Source organism: Anas acuta, chromosome 1, assembly GCF_963932015.1.
Source record: "Anas acuta chromosome 1, bAnaAcu1.1, whole genome shotgun sequence".
In the NCBI taxonomy this organism is placed as follows: domain Eukaryota; kingdom Metazoa; phylum Chordata; class Aves; order Anseriformes; family Anatidae; genus Anas; species Anas acuta.
The window spans coordinates 175020478-175041619 of NC_088979.1; the positions used below are offsets into that span (position 1 = coordinate 175020478).

The 21142-nt window shown below is 38.5% G+C and overlaps 1 long non-coding RNA gene across 2 annotated transcripts; it reads right to left on the minus strand.

The window, feature by feature from the left end:
• Window positions 1-517: 517 nt before the first annotated feature.
• Window positions 518-16474, minus strand: LOC137849637 (uncharacterized). Of its 2 annotated transcripts, none has more exons than XR_011091998.1 (3): window positions 16112-16474; window positions 12245-12372; window positions 518-1170 (listed from the first exon to the last, which is right to left on the minus strand). It is a non-coding gene; the product is annotated as an uncharacterized lncRNA (long non-coding RNA). The 2 variants fall into 2 exon arrangements; XR_011091999.1 differs by lacking the exon at window positions 518-1170 and adding an exon at window positions 4451-4787.
• Window positions 16475-21142: the final 4668 nt, after the last annotated feature.

The following is a 21142-nucleotide window of genomic DNA, read 5'->3' on the forward strand; positions in this document are numbered from 1 at the left end:
ATTTCTTTCCAGTGCTCTTGTTTTTGACACCACTGGTGATCACTATTTTGCAGGAGGGTACTGTTTTTGTAGGGAAATACAGGCAAATTTCTAGTCAAATAGCTATATGAAGGGCAATTATTTAACAAGCAAGAGATGCTTTACTTAGGGATCATAGTGCTTTCTGCCTGGGAAGCATAGCTGTGGGGGAGTGTGAGCGCTGAGAAGCTGATGAGATCTGTGCTATGCTGAGAGTGAAAAGGTCAGTGCCTCAAGTTTTTTATATCTTGTTCCTGGGAAGAGCTGTCTTTTCTCAACAGAAACCCCAATTAATCCTGAACCATTTCTGTCATAGATTCCATACAGCCACTTATGAAAGGAAAAAAAATAAAAATAAAAAAAATAAAAAGCTAGAGTAAGTCACTTCAAAGGATTGGTCATTTCTCCAAATCCTCCAAAACACTTTTGTGGCAATTTGGTTTGCCCTCTCTCAGGTTTTCTACTACTGTGCAAACTGTCTCTTTATTTCTTTACTTTCCAGGGTAGGACAAACACTCTGCCAAGAGCTGGGTCGTGCCATTCTCTTGTTAGTTATTATTATTTTTCTTCTTATTTTAACTTTGATATTAGTTTTTATTTATTTATTTATTTTGTGTGTGTGTTCTGAGGCTGTGATTGTTATTCTCATTTTGAAAATGTCATACCATTTCATTGTGACATTTTCAAAATACAGATTATTGTTTACTTCAGAGCAATAATTTTATTTAACACTGACCTAATTTTGGAGGCCTGCCTGATCGGAGCATGTAAGCTATCTGTATCTGTCATGGAAATAAATTTTCATTGGCCAGACCTGAAAGCAGGATAAGGGCTTACAGGTTTCTTCAAGTTGGTAGGTTGACAGAGAGAAATCCTTCTGGTGGCCTGATGGAAAAGCAGGAGAATCCATGCCCACAATCACCCTTAAGATAATAATTTATAAGGAACCAGGCTTCATTGATACCATCACTTGTGTATTTTTGGCTTTATTTTCTGGTCTTTTCTGGTTCAACAGCTAGCCCAAAATAACCATTATTTACTCAAAATACTTTATTCAGAATGACAGTATTAGAAATGTTTTACCAGCCTCCATACCTGGGTTTTGTGCAGGTATCCTGTTGAAGCAGGCCTTTGTGATGTTCCTCATCTTTGCTGAAGGAAAAAAAAACAACGTTTTTTTTACTCACACAGGACTGTAGGAATGCATTCGCTATCTACTTCCATTAGCAGAGACTTGGCCCTCCAGCCCATAATAGCCAAGACCTTGACTCTGTAGGGAATTAAGTGTATGCTCACTTGTACTCAGGGAGACGTGTGGAGCAATCTGACAAGTGGGTACATAAGGCTGCACATGGCTTTCCAGTACAACCTCTGTGCTGACCTCCTTCAACAGTCCCTCAAACTTACACTGGATTTCTTCTCTGGTGTTTCTTTCCCTCAGGAATAAAAGAAACCAGATACAGAACTCTAAATACATGGAAGTACAATAAATACAATAAAGTTTCCCCTTTTAAAATGTTTTAGAAATTTTCATCTCAGCCTGGAAGAGGAGCAGCAGCAGACTTCATTCTTTTTATTGGAAATAACTCTCTCTTTGTAGTCAGAAAAAGGCCTGGTACCTAATTTTGCTGGTTTTGGCTATGTTTTTTCAATCTGTCTAGTTAGGCAGCACCCATGAACTGCATTTCATAAAAGCAGCAATTGATTTAAAATTCAGTGAGGGAGATTTAGGTTAGATATTTGGGAAATACCTTCTACTGGGGATATTTAGGCACTGGATTAGGTTGCCTAGGGAGGTCAAAGAATCTCCATCAGTAGAAACTTTCAAAGTCTTGTTTGGCAAATGTCTGCCAGGGGTTATTTAGTTGATCCTGCCTTATATAGACCAATAAGTAAGATGACCTTTTAAGTCCTCTCCAGCTCTGTTTTCTATGATTGCTAAGAAAGGAACGGAATACGTGGAATAAGAGCACTCATGCTCCATCCTGGGTTCTGTAATAATAGGGCCCTGTAACAGGGATTAAAATACTCATCTTCCTGAAGCCCCAAGGTGCTCTGCAATAATCATGTGTACTTTAAAATACAGAGGAAGTATCATTATTAGATACAAAAGTTAAATTTATTTTAGATGTATAAAAGGACACATTGTTAGTAGCCTAGCAACAGGCTCGTCATCCAATATTGTAGTGCATTTAGAGGCGCACAGATGTGCTTGAATGAACACTTTAAAGATAGAAAAAGTAAAAATAAGCTGGATGCTCTCTTGCTTACTCATCACCATCAACAGCATCAACTGCAAAAAGTTTCTGTAGGGTGTGTTCTTTTCTTCATGTCAGCCAGAGAGCCTTGCTGATTTCCAACAGTGCACTCAGATGGGGCAGGATAATGTCATTAATGAAGATACTGTGAAGCAAAAAAAGAGCTCTGGTAAATGAGATTCTGCAGCTAAAGCCCACAAGGATTCATTTAGCTCCTTAACTGAGAAGCGTGGTTTTCCCACCTGGTCAGCACAAAGCAAATATCTTTTTTTTTGCATTTCTGAAATTCTGATTGTTGATGTTAAAAAAAAGGCGGGGAGGAAGGAAAAAAAAAAAGAAGGGAAAGGAGGGAGGGAGGGAGGGAGGGAGGGAGGAAAGAAGGAAGGAAGGAAGAGAAAGAAAGAAAGAAAGAAAGAAAGAAAGAAAGAAAGAAAGAAAGAAAGAAAGAAAGAAAGAAAGAAAGAAAGAAAGAAAGAAAGAAAGAAAGAAAGAAAGAAAGAAAGAAAGAAAGAAAGAAAGAAAGAAAGAAAGAAAGAAAGAAAGAAAGAAAGAAAGAAAGAAAGAAAGAAAGAAAGAAAAAAGAAAGAAAGAAAGAAAGAAAGAAAGAAAGAAAGAAAGAAAGAAAGAAAGAAAGAAAAGAAAGAAAGAAAAAGAAAAGACCCTGACACAGATTCTAGGTATGAATAAACCATTAATAAACCATTTTGTTAATAAAATATGACATACAGTAGAGTTCAGATTGTCTTCAGATAGCTGTGTCCAGTGTGCAATAAATAAATAAGAGCAGGAATAAGGATAAGCTTGTTTTTCTGTGGAGGACTACGGCAATGGCTCTGAACAAAGCTATATAGCAGGTGTATAATTTTTATACCATCCTTCAAAGAAAATAAAACATATCTTGGAGAAGTTAATAAGTTAAGGGTGAATGCAGGGAAAGAAAGTAGTCTTATGAGTTTGGTGGATATCTGAAGGATTTTGAAAGGTTTTGTCTAGAGGAGGTGGATCAAGAAATAAATAGCTACTTCCCTCTTTGCCTTTCATTCTAACATGCAGTTAAGGAAAATAAACGAACATTTTTGAGATATTTGTGATAAGTGCAAGATAACCTCTCCTGAGATGGAGAAAACTAAAATGCAGGCAAGCATCAGATTAATGACAAACCTTTCTAGCCAGAGAAAGGAGGAGATACAGACACTGAGCAGAAGGTATAATATTCCTCCCTTTGGTGACTGTGCAGTGTATGTCCATCCATATTCAACACATGGCCTGCTGCATTTACAAAGCAGGCTTCAAGAAGAATTTCAGGAGGCAGGACTGGTAGGGAGCCATTGCATTGTACTTCAAAGGGCGTTGCATTGTTAAGCACTGAGGATAACACTGCTACAGGTTTAACACACATCTCATTTTCCAATGTATCAATACATTGCTTGACTACAATATTAGCTGGAAGCCTCCTTAGCAACAATTTATTGTATAATGGCAGCTAGTGATCCCAAGCTGGCAAAACTCTCCAAACAGCATTAGTTTTGAAAGTGCACTGAAATTAGTGCCAGAACCATTTTAATTCAGGGCAGAATTAATCAATTATGTGTTTAGCTCCCTCTTGCTAAATGAACTGGGATAACAGAAACTGATCTTAAAAAGCCAGAATGAGGTGGTTTAAAGGAACATAAAAAAAACAGAAATTTGTCCTTCAATTATTATAACACCTGACTAATACTCACAGTGAAAGGCTAGTTACTGTGAGAATCTTTTGCTGTTTCAGTAAAAGTGGTTTTAGGAAGAAATTGCTGACTGTCCATTCACTGTCAAAGGGCGTTGCATTGTTAAGCACTGAGGATAACACTGCTACAGGTTCACTGACTTCACTGACTGTGTGGGGTCAGTGAAGTTGCTTTTATTTTATTTTATTTTATTTTATTTTATTTTATTTTATTTTATTTTATTTTATTTTATTTTATTTTATTTTATTTTATTTTATTTTAATTTTATTTTATTTTATTTTATTTTATTTTATTTATTTTATTTTATTATCTTTTTGAGGTGGGGTTAAATATACTGCTTTAGGAGTAAGTATATAGTCCAAGTGATATATAAAACAATACAGTCAAGGATCTATGTCCTTCAGAGTAGTTAAAGACATACAAGAAAAAAACTGCTTACATGAATACAAGTAAAGTATACCACGGCTTGGTTTTGTTTTCAACTACTTTTCTTCGCAGCTTCTGCTATATATACATGTAAATGACATACCAGAAAATCTGTCTGACAACAATAAAACTACATTATACTCCACATTCAGTCTGGGTCAGGGTTATTTATAGGAAATTGTTCATGGGTCCAACAGGAAAATGCAAGAGAGACCGACAACTCTGGCAAGCCTTGGAGATCAGACATTGGTCTTCGTTTGTCTTTTTGCACAAACCCACGGAGCAGAGGGAGATCAGTAGTTAGGCAGCTGCAGACAGCACAGATTTTCCAGTGATGCACTTCAGCTTTATAATGCATGTGCTAGTGGAAACAAGGAAATAAACTGACACAGTGTAATATTTAACTCCTGAGCCATTTCAGATTTTATTTCTGAGGTATATCTTCCCTCCATTACATAGACTAAAAAATCATCTCAGCCCCTGCCATATAGTTCACTACAAGAAAAATCCTACTTGTCATCACAAGCACAATCTTTTATTAGTTTATAGCTTTGTTTACAACAAATCTAACCTCTATATATCTTCTTTGCTTTGGAATCCCATGTACAATCCTTCCAAAAATATTGAGTCCATCTTGAAAAGATATAGTGGTGTCATTAGATGATATTTTTACAAGACAGATGGCATACAAGGTGGTAAGCTAGTGATTTCCACTGGGGTGATCTGGTTAGATACATTATGGACCTGCAGACTGCTCTTGTAGCTAATGCGTATGTTCAGCTGTGCTCTTCAGAAGACATGTTTTCTTGTGTTTCAGAAGATGGTGATATCTGTACTCACCACCCTGCTGGTGAGTATGAGCATGCCTCTGATCACTATCTGATTGTCGAAAAATATGAGGAGAGGCGAGTTTGGACTTGGGAACAAGCTCAAGCCAGCTCTAGAAATGCAGTGGAGATCCTGCCCTGTGATGAAGTGCACAGTAGGAGCAATAATTCACTTGAATTAATCTGTTTCTCTTGTAGCTCAGGATGGATAAAAAGATGTGACTTCATTCACAGGTACCAAAGGAGTTGAACCGCACAATATATATCATTTTGTTTTCACATTTGTTTCAACTCTGTAAACTTTGGTGCCATTCTGACAACAACTGTCTCATAGTACGGTCTTTTAGTATCCATTAGATGGCAAATGCTCTTATCTAAAAAGGCTTTTGTCATCTAGACCAGATGGTATAATTCATTTCTGTAATGAATGCTTTTTAATGTGGACATTATAAAATAAAGACATGACAAATATACAGAAGGATGGCTGGAAGAAGTCATATATAACTAAATGGTTCCAGGAAGATCAGATATGTCATTTCTGTACTTTATGTCAGCAGAAATTACTGCAATTTCATTGTCTTTTGTGTGTGTGTGTGTGTGTGTGTGGCTTTACACATGCACAGGATTTAGTGAGCTGAATATACTAAAAATAATCGCTTATATTAACAAGTGAAATTAGGAGGTACAAGCAAGATCTGCTGAGGGAGCTTGTGGACTTTACCATAAGTTAGGTGGCTGGGAGAAGCATGGACCCTAGAGCAGACTCTTCTGTCTGATGAAATGAAAAATGGATAAAACTTAATCGGCTTCTCAGGCATTTTGCTGTCCTTTTTTTCTTTTTGTATGTGTCTTGAAGCCTTCTTTAAAAGTCTTCAGTATACTATAAAGCTTCACTTCTACAGAGGCTTTTACTTTTTCCAGCCTTCCACGACGAGAATTATCTTGTTTTTATTCCTGTTATGTCATATCTGACACTCCTTATCCCGTGTTCAGTGATTGCAAAGAGCCAAACGTCCGACAGAAGTATACCTCATTCAATGTTCTTTACTCACCTGAGTACCTTCAACAAGAGTCTTAAAATTGCAGTTGCCCATTGATTCCATACTTAGTCTCTTTTCCGTATTTTTTGTAGATGCCATTTCTCCATTTAATTGTTATTGGCATAGACAAGACAACTGATTTACTGGGATGTCTTCCGAGTGAGACCAATTTTGTTTAGGGAAAATGAACTTTCCATAGCTGCTGCTTAATCATCAGAAATAATACTGTTTAACAATCATTCATTTATTCCAGGCCAAGTTGTTAGCTTGGGAAATAATTATTTCAAGAGAATGCAGTCAAGAGCAGTTTTATTAAATTTCGTTTCATGTTTGTTCAGATGTTTAAGAATTTCTTCTGTTGGTTGGACAGAACATTTAATTGGGCAGACAGAGCACCTGAAAGGGACTCGATTTACTGAAACACTCCATCTACAAATGCACAAAAGCCCCTCTCTAAGCAATAGCTTCAGTAGTTCCTTCCTGCCTACACTTCAGTTTCTGTTTAGCCCCCATTCAAAGCCATAGTAAAAAAGGCTGATAACACAAACAGAAGATCAGGAAGATCAGGACTACCCATTCTAGAGGCATTTTTCCTATCAACCTTAAAGAGAAAGATGTTGTAGGGATCTTGGGAAAGTCTTGTTAAAAACATAAATGGAAAGACTTGCTCAAAGGATGCAATGAAGCCTCCTGAAGCTTCCTCACTTTCTTCTTTCACTTCTTCCTCACATCCTAACCACTGACACCTTTAAGCCCAGGTTTGCTTTGGTTGTACATCTGCTTGCACACACCGTAACCATGGCTCAAAGGCATGATAAGACTGAAAATCTTCCTAGATTTTCTTCGTGTCTTCGTATCCAAACATCAGACTTGATGTTTCCTTCTAGCCCACAATGGATGCCTGACAAGGGTGTTAGGTGTACTCAGGACTTGCAACTGACTACAAAAAAACATAGAGCAGTGTACTGTTGAAGAAGGCTCCTTTAGTCTCCTTTTGTGACTGGTTTACTTCACTCTTTGTCACAAACATAAAGCTCCTGGTTAAACATGACAAGATCGCAGGTCATTCTAAATTAAGCATGATATTAAGCCACAACATTGACGTACAAATATATGTTGGGGTCTGGGATTTGTTTGGCTTTTTTTTTTTTTTTTTTTTTTTTTTTTAATCATCCCTTTACTGAAACTATTAGAACTAGAAACTTATCAGAGGCTCTCATGCAATGACTTAAATACAGAAGCCTGGTCTTTAATATGTTATTTATTGTTAGACTTTCAAGAAAATTGCAGTGACTAAAAATATTTCTGTTGTAGAAGTGCTTATGTGAGTGTACGCTGAAATCAGGGAAAAAAAAAAGAAGAATGCCAAAGGGAGTTTAGAACGTCCCTCTTGATGCAGTGCAGAGTGGAGGGTGAAAACCCTGAAATGTGATTTTTAAGTTCAAACACCCTAACCTTCCTCCTCTGCTTCCTCACCTCCTACTCAAATCCTGCCATTTTAAATTTGTTTCAAAAGCAAATAATATGCTCCTTGGAAGTACACTCACACATTTAGTGATACAACATTACTAGCAAAAATGTTTTTTGGGGGCAAGTGAAATGAACAGCCCTGAGTATTCCCTGGCAAGCTGTTTGAAGCCTGGAGCTCACACGTATAATTATCCTCGTTTTGTTTTCCTGCCTTGGCTATTGAAATAAAGATAAAAGTGTCTTTTTGTCTCCCAAAGAAAATTTGAGGGGGAAAATGGCATTCATATAAGTCACATCTCTTATTTTTTTGAAGAGGCTTAAGGGAAGGGATTTTTGAAAGAAGCTTAATAACTGCCACAGAAGCCCTACAGACACACTGCTAAATAAGAAGGGCAAACTAATGATATCAACAGGGACAATCTATTTCAAAGGAAGAAAACACAGCTGATAAATATGTATCTAAGCAGAGTGGAAAGAATTGAAACAGTGGAATGTGACAGAAGGAAATGTTTTTCTTACAAAGCACAATAGATCTTATTTAGTTAAATAACTAGTGTAGCTTATTTAACTAAGCAATTATTTTTACTTTCTCTCTCTTGTTTGGCAAAACTAGATCTCAGGGCAAATATCCAAGTGGGGGGGCTTAACTTTCATGGCAAGCAGGAACAGCTGGTAAGCTAATCAACTGAGTCAATGTTTCTAGTAAAGATGTTCCTCTACATATGCATTAGCTATCTATAAATATTTATTACAAGCATCCAAGTTTCACTAGCTGGGAGAAGTAGGAAGTGAAAATTAGTAGTAATATTTCTGGTCTATCATTTCTATTTGGAAAAATACCTAAAGTAGCTTTTCCATGTGCTGTTTCCTATGTGTGGAAAGGGATTTCTGTCCAATTAAAACCATTGGAAAAAAATCAGAAGTAGGATTTTGCTTTTGCTCTTGGTAATTTCAGAAAACATGACATTGCTGTGTCACCTGTTAAGAAGATGAATAAGATGAATTATACACTTTTTTTTTTTTTATTTTTTTTTTTTTTATAAATCTAGGTCTCTCTGCTGGCTTGTAATGATATTCCCACCTTTTAGAATATATTTTCCCATTGATCAATGGCTAGATGAAATTCTTTACGTATTATCCATCAGTGGTAACAAGAAAGGAGACAGGTGAATTGGTTCTTTTATGCATGTGTTCATTGGGTCAGAGCAGAAGTGTGAAGAGACCATTTATATGGAAATCTTATTTCTTGATCCAAATTCTGCCAAAAGCAATGAAAATTAATGGAGGACTTATATGCAAACATCTGTTGCATAACTGAGAAGATTGGCCTAGAAGAGAATGCAGAAATCAACTCGCATTCAGAAACAAGTTCTGAGGTATAGTGAAAAATGCCATTATAAAAAATATTTTTTTTTTTTCTGTTATACTCTTGTACAAAACAAGGAAGATATGTCAAAGTAATGTGTAACACCCAAAGGACTGAGGGAGAATAAAGCTTTTAAAAATCAGATTGCTTTAATACAACCCTAAAAGGCCTTAACTGTAATGAGAGTTTCTGTGGGACAATAGCATGTGTGTACGTGTGTTTGTGAATGAACACTTTTACAGTATTTGAACAGTTTACTATAAACTTTTTAGTTCCTGTGTTACATCTATTATCAGGGGTTCCAGGCCTTGATTATATCTAAATGAATAATACCTGAATAATTGCAATGGATGAATGTTTGCAAATAGAAAGAGTATGCACAGTTAGATTGCATTGTGAATATTAATGCATATTAACTCAAGGGGCAAGCAAAGAGATAAATTCCCGGTGCTTTAAAGACATTTATTCTTGCCACCTTTTATGATAGTATTTTAATATGAATTGAAGTGGATTTGTTGTCAAGGAAGTTTTTATCAAAAGTTCCTGCAAAATTATATTTTTCAATATAAAAAACATTTCCTGGGGAGCTTATAGTTCAAAGTACCTAAGCACAAGAGATAAAAAGGGCTGAAGACATGTAGAAGCACTATGTGGCTCCTCCTTGGTTATTTGAAAATTCTAATTATGTCAAATGCACATTCACTAGCTCCAGAGAGAAGGATCCTGATTTCAAGCTGTTGTCTGCCTGCTATGTGGTCCTGGCACCTTCCTTTAAAGAAGTCTTATCACAACGGGTCTTTGAGTAGGGCTGTGGGTCTGAGCGGGCTGGTCTGCTCTCCACAAATAAGTCAGTGATTGCATCTCAAACTCAGTCCCTGGTCTGAGCATCCTCACCCTTGCTTTCCCTAGGCAGGAGGTGTGAGGGATCCACCACACATCACTGTTGGGGCTGTTCACAGTCCCCCACAGCAGCACTGCATGGCATGACGTGGAGCAGACTCCTCTCTGCCTTCCTTTCCAGACCCACACCTCCAGGAAATGTCTCCTCCTCCACTGGTCTCTGAAAGCTGTTCTCCAGCAGCATTAAACTGAGGATCTGCCTTTCATGAGGAATTTGTCTGAGGCTGAAGGCATTATAGGCTTTGTACGCATTAGTACATTCACAGGCTGAGCTCTGGTATGTGCTTGCCATCTGCTAAAATGTTTGCACAGAGATTTTGGCCCAGTTCTGGCTTCAGTAATCTAGGGCTTCCCCAGCAGCATCTGGGTTTGCGGCAGCTGGCACAAGCTGGATACCATTCCCAAACAGCCATATATTAATATTGTTAATATTAGTATATCATATCGTACACATCAATATAACAAAAAACATATTAATATTAATAGTTATATGACTATAATATTAACATCATCTACCAATATTAGTGTATGTGATGCTAATAGAACTGCTCTGTTTGGGAGGATCCTGGGCTGTGCCATATTGCTTGTTTCAGGACCAGGCAGTGCCTCCTTCTCCATTTCATTTACCTATGAGGATATGACCACAAAGTCCAGCAGCCGGTCTAAAGGCAGAGCAGTGACTTCTGAACTGCTGAGGGTTACGTTAACTTCTGAAAGCATCTACCACAAAACAGATGCTGAAGCTGGAGGTACCTGTGGTCACTTTATGACAAAAACATGAACCCTGCTGCTATCTGCCTGTTGCCAGCAGCATGGCTGGGAGTCACCAGGCCCCAAGGGCTGATGCTTTTTCAGCTGGCTTTTGTTTTTTTCATATATTATCATTAAAATTCTTAGGAGCACAAATAAGCAAATAACAGGCATCATTTCCAACTAGAGAAAAGAAACATGTAGCCTCATCAGTAAGTCTTCCGTGGTCAGCGTTTGCGTATGTGTGCAACACTGCTAGGGATCACACCAGGGTCTGACTCAGATCTGTAAACCACAGAAAAAGCAGAGGCAGGAGACTGGTAAAACAATACTTGTTCTGTCAGCTGTCCAAAAACATGCTTAATCAATTCCCTTTATCAGGACCATGCAGACCTCATTTGCCAAGAGAAATTAGCTGCAACTAATTTACAAGCAATGAGTAATAAGCAATTTATCTAGAAGCTTACAACTGTTGCCTGGATACAAATCTGTTCAAATGTGTTTATATATAAAATGCTTTCAGGGTATTTGCAGCAATTTGGATTGATGACAAATTGTCGTACAGAAAGCCAGGGCCCACAGCACAGTGCCTTTAGCCTCCTGTATGACTCAAAGTGCTGTCCTTATGCCACCACTGAATAGGCACAAAGAGGAGCTGCCAGCTGTCGGGCACTGTCTGGTGACAGCCCTTGCAGCCTCTGAATGTGGTGCTTGATTTGCCTCTGGAGGCTAAGGGAGGCGAAAGCACAAAGAGCAGAGTTTCATTTAATCAGCTCACTACGTTTATTAGCTGCTGTTATATGGCACACTAAAGTGCTGGAGAAAACTATTTATAAAAAAATGAAATACACTGGGTTAATAAAGGGTACTCTTAGGGGCTGAACTGTCAGAACTGATTGCAAGGATGTTAAAAATTTATGAGTAGGAAAAAAAATCACATGTAAATGTGAAATGTATAAGTGTACAGTCTGGAGAGGTGTTTTCAACCAGCTTTTCATTGTAGTGTGTGTCTGCATTGCCAAAGTCAGCCTCTGTACAGATAAGTGCAAATAAAATACTGGAATTCCCAAAGTGAATGCCGAGCTGCATCCACATGTCCAGCAGCTGAACTGAGTCCCAGAAACACAAGGCTGTGGTGGGAAACAAGGAAGCCTCCTTTGCAGAGATTTGCTGTTCACTCGGATTAGACCCACACCCTGATTTTGTTAGAAAGTGTGGTTTGATATAACTGTGACACCTGGTTATGAGCTAGAAGATCTATTCTATTTGGCAGGAAAAGAAAGCAAAGTGGGAAACAAGAAAGAAGAAAGTGGCACAAACAACAGTGACAGAAAACACTGGGGACAGCAGTGAAGCTGCTGCTGCATTTTCCCTTCTGAATTCATTCCCTTTATTTTTGAACTTCATTAAGGATAGAACACCAGCATGTCCTTTAGGAGCTTGGGCCAACAGGAGAGGAACTTACTTCTGGCAGTCTGTGATATTCCTCAGGTTCCCTTTCCCTGGCACCTTCCCATGCAGTGTGGGCAGGCTGGGTAGAACAAGTGGGTTCCCATGCCTGGAATCTTCTGCACATTACTTTATGTGAAGATACTATATGACAGAAACAATAGAGTTTATAACATTTGTTGTTTGTTTTAGAAGTTTCTAATAATCAAGATTTTCCCTCTTAAACTTCTACTTAACATTTTCCCAAACTTTAAACAAACAAGCAAGTGAATGCATAGAATAAAATATTTTTTATCCACTGTATTACACTGCCTCCCTCTGTCACCTTCAGCCTTTGTCTCCTTAGCAGACATTTCCTAGATTTAAAAGATCCAGATGGTCAGTTTTAAGAGATCACTACCAAGTCACTTTGGACATAGCTGCATGAAAGTAGGACTAACTAAAATGTAGGATGTTAATATTTTGTGCTCCCAATCCTTTGCATTCTCAACTGAGTTTTGATATCTCATTTTCCTGTTGTTATTTGTGGATATATGTATAACACTGTCGGTGGCATGTCAAGTTAATATGTCATTCTTTGAAATACACTCTTATTCCACTAGGCTGTTCTGATAAGGAAAAAGACTGTGCCATAAAAATCAATACAGCCCTATAAAAATGGCCTCTTTGCTTTCTCTTGGAGAGAAAGGCTTTTTTTTTTTGGGGGGGGGGGGTGGGGATGGAGGGAGTAGTGATGTTTAGAAACATGGGCCCAGCGGGTCTCCCTTCTGGTAAAACAGTCAGCTCTGCATGACTGATGAAAGTACTGCCACTTGGCTCAAATACTTAGCCACTACTCAGGGCCTTGCTAGCAAGGTTTTCCTTGGAAGATAAATTCTTGAAAGATTCAAATATTTGGCACAGCTCTCTTTATCTACAGAAATGCAGTCAGCAGTGCATTTCCCGCAACACAGACAGGCCGAGCAGCAGGAGGTAGACTTCTCTTTTGGAAGCCCAGGACTCATCCGTGCCAAGCCCATAAAAGATCTCTGTTGCCTTTCCCATGGTGGAACCACGCATCTACCACTGGCTCTCTTCTTGACATCTTCTGTGCCAGAATGAATGCAGTAAAAGGTCCCACAACTTTTTTTTTTTTTTTTTTTAAATCCTATAGAAACTTCTTTATCTGCTTGACTCACCTTCTATTTTGCCAAATAAAGCTACTTTGCCAATCAGTTGGGTGCTAGTTGCTCCTGCTTAACTGCTGACAAAAGAGAAGCTTTCTTCTTTTAGCTTGAATAAGAAATGGCTGCTGTGCCAAAGCTTGATGGCAGATCAAAGGCATCACCTTCTTAGCACCTATCATCACTTCAGAGCATCAGATAATTGTTCATAGAAACCTTTGGCCACATCTCTTTAAGGTACAGTATCATTTCCACAAATTGAAATGAAGCTGCTCATTTTGAAACTGAAGAACACTCATCCAGGTTTCTAAATGTGAGAACACAGAACATTTTATTAAAAGATTGCATTTTATGGCTAGATTAAATCCTTTGGAAAATTTCTCCAGGATAGTTTGCTGTTGTAAAGCCAATAGCTAAAAATTATAAGTTAACACATTAAGATGCAAAAGAGAAACCCATCCTTTGCCTGTAAATGGTAGGAAGTGCTAGTGAGTTATCAGGCAGGAAGAAATGAAGACAGTAAAAGAGAATAAAAGTTACTTTTTTTTTTTTTTTTTTTCTTTCTGTCAAATTCTTTAAGACCCTTGAAAAAGCTGTATTTAAAATAAAGAATGAAGAAAAGAAGCTTAACCAAGTATGCAAGAGAGACAGCTGCAGCTGAGAATCCATTCAAGTTTAAGTTCAGGTGGCACAGAAGGGCTGCTGCCTTTGCCCAATATCACCTGGAGCTCCACTGCATCACTGGACCATGTCCTGGAGCTGACACGTGCATGAAGGGACCCACAGGCATGAGGGAGCAGGGTGATTTGCTGCTGAAAGTTGGCGAAGAATGCATGTAGGTGATGAAGCCATTCAGGAACAGAGAAAGGTTGGGGGAAATCTAGCACACTGCCGCTTGATTTCATGCCCACTGCAGCTGGCTACGGTGCGAGGTGAATGTTCAAGCTGTGCTCAGTGATGACGCTGTAGACCTGTCTGATTGTTTGCTGGGGGGCTTGGGTTGCAAGTTAGGAGACTCTACCATTCCTATGAGAATTCTTAGCACATCTTGTGATATGCTAAGTGACCCTGCTTGGCAGAGGGATGGACTGGTGATCTCCAGAAGTCCTTTCCAACCTCGTCCATTCTGTGATTCTGTGAATTCACTTTCAGTATATCTGTACTGATAGCTTCAATGATATTGTCAGTATAAGATGAAAATTAGGAAGAGGAATCAGCTAAAGCAGATTTTAGGGGCTGCCTTCTTCACTGAGAATTACTAATTCATGGAGTGTATTAGTGCTGTTGCAGGTTTTGGAAGAAAGGGTAAGCTTTTGTTCTAGGTAACTTGAATTTTATAATAGAAATTGTTTTGATTATCTAATAGTCTTTAATATCTTCTAATCTCATGATAGAAGGTACCAGTGAAGTGAAGTAAAAATATAACTTGGAATTTAGGAATGACTTTAGGAAACTTCAAGTTACTCTTTAGGTCACTAAGTTTGTCCCTGGTAAGCAAAATATAAATGACAAATTGACAAGTGTGCCTCATGGCAGAGAGAAAATCTTAATCCAAGTGGATGTGCATTGGTTAAAATTACATGGGAAGTGCTGAAGCAGACTACACAGATATGAGCTTATTGATGTTCTATTTCATGGCATCATTCTTTTTCTCTGCCTCTAGTCTGACTCAAGTTTCCAGAGATGCTTATTTTGACAGTTTGAAGAGACTTCAAGACAATGCAAGAGTTTCAGTTCTGTGCATACCAGCATATTTTTCCATATTCTAAATCATATTAGATGAAGACTGAATTTTTATTTCTGTAGAAAATAAAAGTATATTTTAAAGTTCCTTAACAAAACAGCTCTGGAATTGTTGCTATTATATGACACCTATAAAATGAATTTGTTTGCTTGTTTATTTTTATTAAAAAGTGTGGAAGATACAGCAAATGCTTAAAGTAGGGGTCTTATCTGCAAATATTCCTTCAATAGTTGTATGTATTGTCACTAATGATCCCACTGAACGTCCTTAAATGTCATTAATGAAATATTGTGTTTTCAATGTATACAAAGTCCTTTCAAATGCATTACATTTGAATAGTAATTAACGTTTACCATAATAATTATCATAAATTAATGTCAGAGCATTGGAATATTTGTAGCAGCTAAGGTCAAAGGCCCACTTAATCTGACATTCTGTGTCGAGGAATGGCCATAAGTGCAAGAACAGGGTAAATGTGTATGACGCTTCCTTCCTATTCTCCTGGATGTAATTTGCTTACTTAGAGGATCTAAATAGTAGCAAGATGCCCAGTAGGTGTCTTTCCAATTCATTGTCAGTCTCCTCTTGAGCCTGAGTAGACTATTTGCATCCCATGTCCCCTGGCCAAATTCCATTAAAGTATCTGTTCTAAAAAGGTTCCACCCATTGCACAAAGCACTGCCTGCTGCTCAACATTTCAGACATTTGGAAGAGATGGGAAAGAATGTCTGTTCTAATGAAAATTTAATCAAAAAATATGGGTAGTCTTCTATGTTCCTTAGTATATATACATGTAGTATGTGCATTTTGCTGTAATCTTGATGGCATGAGACCCGTAAGACTGAAACTTGAAACTACAGACTTGACAAACAATCCAATATGCATCTCCACGGACAACATAACAACTGAGTAGTTCCTGCGTTTTAGAAGGAGAAAAAATTGGCTAGGTTAAACTCAAGAGCAAGGCTTGACACACCTGGAAATAACCCATATGGCTTGCTGCACCACCTCCACAGCAGGTCTACACTGGTGGTCTTCTCCTTTCCTAGTGCAGGTGACAAGGGCTGGACCCCTCTCTGTCTTCTGCTTTGCAGGTGTCGTGGCCAGTAGCTGTTGTGGCTCTTCATGGCTGAAGAAAACTTGGGTGCTGGAATTAAAAGAAAAACTTAAACAAAGTCTTTCCAGGCAGATAGTACTGTAGATTACAAACTCTCATTTTAGAGAGTATAGAAACAGTTGTTCTTCACTGGCCATGAAATTCAGATGCAAGAGGAAAAACTTGGTGGCCTGTGGAGCTGTACTGGGAAGTTACAGAGAGCACAGCAGTTGTCCTGGCATACATACGCATGTTCTTCTGAAGATGGCAGCTGTTCTGGGCTGATTAGCAGCTGTGAAACTGCTTGGGTGCAGGCCAGACTGATAAATAAAGTAACTCTTTCAATACCAATTCTGCTCTTAGATGTTAGAATGGAAATGTATCAAATTAACTGTTCCACTTTATTTTCTAGCCCTACTGCAAGAGCGTCACCTAAAACAAGAGTAAGGCTCTATAATGCTGAAATGTACTATCTAAATTTAATGGACTTTTTCAAGGAACTCTGAGATAAATAAGTCAATTACTTCAGACTGTAGAATGAGATCAGAATGACCTCAGTCCAGTTGGTCAAAAGGGATCTTCACTCCCACTCTGTTCTGAAAAATACTGCTGGCCATCAGCAGTCTCCAAAACTGTTTTCATTTCAGCCTTCTTAGCTAAGCTGGGCTGTTAAACAGCGTGTTTGATTCCCAGAGCAGAATTAACATGATCCTAGCTACAGTGGTTTGCCAGGAGTATCTAGGTTGCCCAAAGGAGCCGCAAAAGCTGAGCATGCTGAAGAGAGGCTCCTCTAAGCTGTGACACACAAAGGATTTCATGAAGGGATAACACTGACTTCAAAGATAAGCAAGTTGCTACGAAAATTAAATCCCATTGAGTATGATGACAGCTGGGGAAACCATATAAGAAGATTAGTTGAAAAATGTAGTAGTCATAAGATTTAGCAAGTCGGCAACCCCCTATTTGATCCTGGAAAGTATTTTTGAGATGGTGGGGAAAATAACAACTCAAGGGTATTTCCTAGGTACCCTCCATCATGGTATAAAACTGATTTACATTTAAATACTAATGGCAAAGAAAAAAACACTAGAAAATAAGTGAAAGATTATTTTTACTTAAGGGGAAAGTGTGTCTGCAAGGCAATCTGTTCTCAGAGAAAACTAAAACCAAAAGACATCATAATATTAGTACCCATCGAAACATAATTTCCTATGGGCTTGCAGATTGCTAGAACCTAAACTGTAACCACATCATCCCAGTGCAGATCTCATGGTTTGATAGAGGTGGCAAGCTTCTGCCTACTCCTTGTGCTTGAGTATCGCCGTGTCTTATTGATGAGCTTGGCACCTGCTGACTTGGAAATCATGTTGTGCTGCTGGTAGTGATGTCTGAGCAGAGCTGCTCAAGCAGAAAGGCTCTTTGTGTGGAAAACAGCATCTATTTGCAGCCTACCAGACTCAGTGAGGGTAGCTCAGTCTGTTAAACAAGACAGCTTGCATATTATAACATCCGTGCTGCTAAAAACATAGGATTCTTTTAAAATCAAGTGTTCAAAGGTATTAATGTCTGTGGGTGTGTGCTCCAATTAAATAATTAAGATGGCATATGGGAAATAAGAGGATTTATCAATGACAAGATCTTTCTCTCTCTTTCCATCATTTAGGTTCTCGGGTAGGTTTCAGCCATTTCTGGGCAAATACTGTGCTAATTGGTTTCAGTTTCCCTGGGGAAAGGATCTGACCTTTTTTTTCCCTTCCCCTGAGAACATATTTTCACACTTTTAATCAGAATATGCTGAGACTGCTTCAAGTCAGAGGAGTCTGTCAAAATACACAATAAAACCTGGAAAGTTGTAGTGGCAAGTTGGCTTTTTCTTTTTATACTTTACTTTTTACTTTTTTACTTTTTAGGAAAAAAACTAATTTTACTATTTTTACTTTTTAGGAAAAAAAAAAAAAAATCTTCAGCCTGTTCATAAATATATATCCACATATATTCAAGAATCATTTGTGGAGATTTTCATGATTGACTTCTTAGACTGAATTAGGGAACTGGCAGACAAAGGCAGGATTTTGAGTCATTTTGCAGCCCTGGGGGATGTTATCAGAAGGAGAAGTGGTGCTGCTTACCCCAAAGAACATCAGCTGATGCTCAGGCACCTTTTTATTCTCCCATTGATATTTCTCTTTCAGAATCATCATGATCACAATCTGAAAACAAAGCAGGGCTTAGTATGGGAGGATTATGCTGTTCCACTGCCACTGTTTCGAATGGATGTTCCTAGTTCTCTGTTAATCACACAGGGATGTCTCTAATGCCACCAGAACTTCAAAGCCTGCATATTATAAGAAATGGCAAACAAAAGGCTCTACTGCCCCCTTGTCCTCCATCCTTTGACCTAGTTTTCATTCTCTCTCTCTCTCTTTTTTTTTTTTTTTTCCCTAGCTAAATATGGCAATGGAATATTTACAGAAGAATCATAAAAAAATAATAAAGCAGTAAGTGTATTTATGACCATAAAAATAAACTGCTAGTGCTTAGATATTTGTATGAATTCTGAGAAGCTGTGTTAAATAATGGATTTATTTTATTTTTTTTAATTTTCCTTTTCTACTAACTGGAGCAGGTACAGAACAATGCTTGGCAGCCTTTCCATTGATTATGGTGTGTTTTGCATCATCATGATGCCCTCCTCACCCAGCAGAATTGGAGCTCTGCATGCCATCCTAAAATCAGAATGACTTTGTTCAGCCTTAAACTAGTAGGGCTGGGACATGGCTGGATGCCATTGCTATTCTTGCTCCATGTCATCTTATTTTTCACTGATGACATGTTCTCACTAATAGTTAAACCAGAGGATATTAAAAACAAAAATATTTTAAAGTCTTCAGCCAAAAAATATTGGTTGCTTGGTCTATACACTCTTGCGAACATGAGCACATCGCTGTGCCAGTAGTATATTCAGAAATGATAGGGAGAAATTTGTTCCCTTTATTTTATGCAGTGATTGCCCATAAAGCAGAGAGCATCTTGGTGTGGGGCTGCAGGCCGTGCCAGCACCAGGACCCTTTCCTCCCTCTGATGCTGGTGGGGAGCAGCCCAGCACAGAGCCTGTTGCATCAGAGCTGTAATTGTAGGGTGGTAGGGCTGCTTTGAGAGGGGTCACTTTATGTGCCGTCCACAGTCCTGGTGGAACCAACATTTCTGAGATTTTTTGGTTTTGTGGTTTGAGGCTAAGATACTAGACTGGCATCTGGAAGCTCTGGGGTCTTTTTGCACCTCTCCCAAGGGCTTCAATCTCCCTGCATGGCTCCAGCTGTGTGAATTAAGGGTGCTAAAAACATCTTTTTGTTACTTGCTAGCTGATTGGATTCATTACTGGGTATGTTTTTGGGGCCCATGATCCCTGAGAAACACGTTCCTTTTGTAGTAGTAATGCAAATTACTGCTAACCTCCCCGGGCAGTTGTGCTGTGGTTGTGATGGGTCATGGGAGATGGAATTTGGATAAAAGTTGATTTTATATTACTTTGGCCCCCACTCTCTCTTTAACCATTTTCAAACTATTTTTGCAGCATGATTTATAGTCTCTTCAGTATCTTCAGGATCACAAGTTAGTTCATTTTCTTCTTTTGTGTTTTTCATTTTAGATATATGTTTTGGCTCTAGTTTTAAATAAATGTTTTCAGTTACAATGCTTTCTATCAGTTTTAAGAGTATTGTTTCCCTTAGCATTAAACGTTCAGAACAGAGCTGTGTTATACATGAAATTAAATCATCTGAATATCTATTATTAATGATTACATGTATAAAGAAAATATTACCTATTTAGGAGTTAAAAAAATATAAAATGGAAATGTGCATGATTTGTTCTTGTGGAGCTGCTCTAAAAGCAAGAGTTAGCAGTAGAGGAATAATGCATTTTGCAAACCGTGTGAAACTGGCAGATTATCTTCACTGGTTTATAGAGCTGTGTTTTTCATGTAGTATTTCAAAAGTTACTGTTCTCACTTTTCAAATGAATAAAATGTTTTCACTGTGGGGGGAAGGTTTGCATTTCTTCCTTTAGGAGCTACTTCACAGTGACTTCTTCCCAAGAGAGGACATGACACAGTGGAGTGCAAGTATTTGTCCTTCGCTGGGGTTGTTCCAGTGCTCTTTGGAGCAAGCACTGACGGCAGGCGGCTTGGGGGCAGCTGCTGGTGCACAGTGCCTTTGTGCAGAATTATGTTTCACGGGGGGATGCAGGGAGATGTATTATCTGCAGGGAGAAGAGGGGGTAGCATCTTTCAGAGATAGCACCAGGAATGTTATCTGAATATGAACAGTTTTCTGCTCTCTTGCTATTTCAGATCTGTGTAAGTTTTCCCTTAGTGTAGATCAGGAGTATTTTGACACTATATCATGTCAGGTGACAAATGTACTAGCCTTTTAGCATTTGTAGAGTCCTCCCAGCCTCCAGGCTGCACAAAGGATGTTACCTGTTCCTACCAGCTATTGCTCTCCCTTGGGGGCAGTCTGTGGGGGGAGCATGCCTGGGCTAGAAACAGTATGAAAAACTCTATGTTGAAAATTCAGCTTCACCTCCATCTTATTCTGTGTGAGGAGGCTGGGGGAAAGGACGGTAGAAATTTGCAGTCCTTACTTTTCATTCGAAACAGCAGCAGTAAGTTTCATACAGGCAATGAGGTCCCAAGTGCGTCATCCCACTGCTTGTGGGATCCAATGTACCGCTGCCTTCCTGAGAGTTACTCATGGAGTTTCTTTCATAACAGATTTTTTTTTTTTTTTTTTTTTTTTTTCTGCAGAGAGCAGGAAATTACCAGTGTAATAAATAAAGAGTAGCAAGGTTGGTTTAAACCTAAAAAATCACGACTGTGCTTTTGTTTACAGTCTTCACTCAGATCCCTTG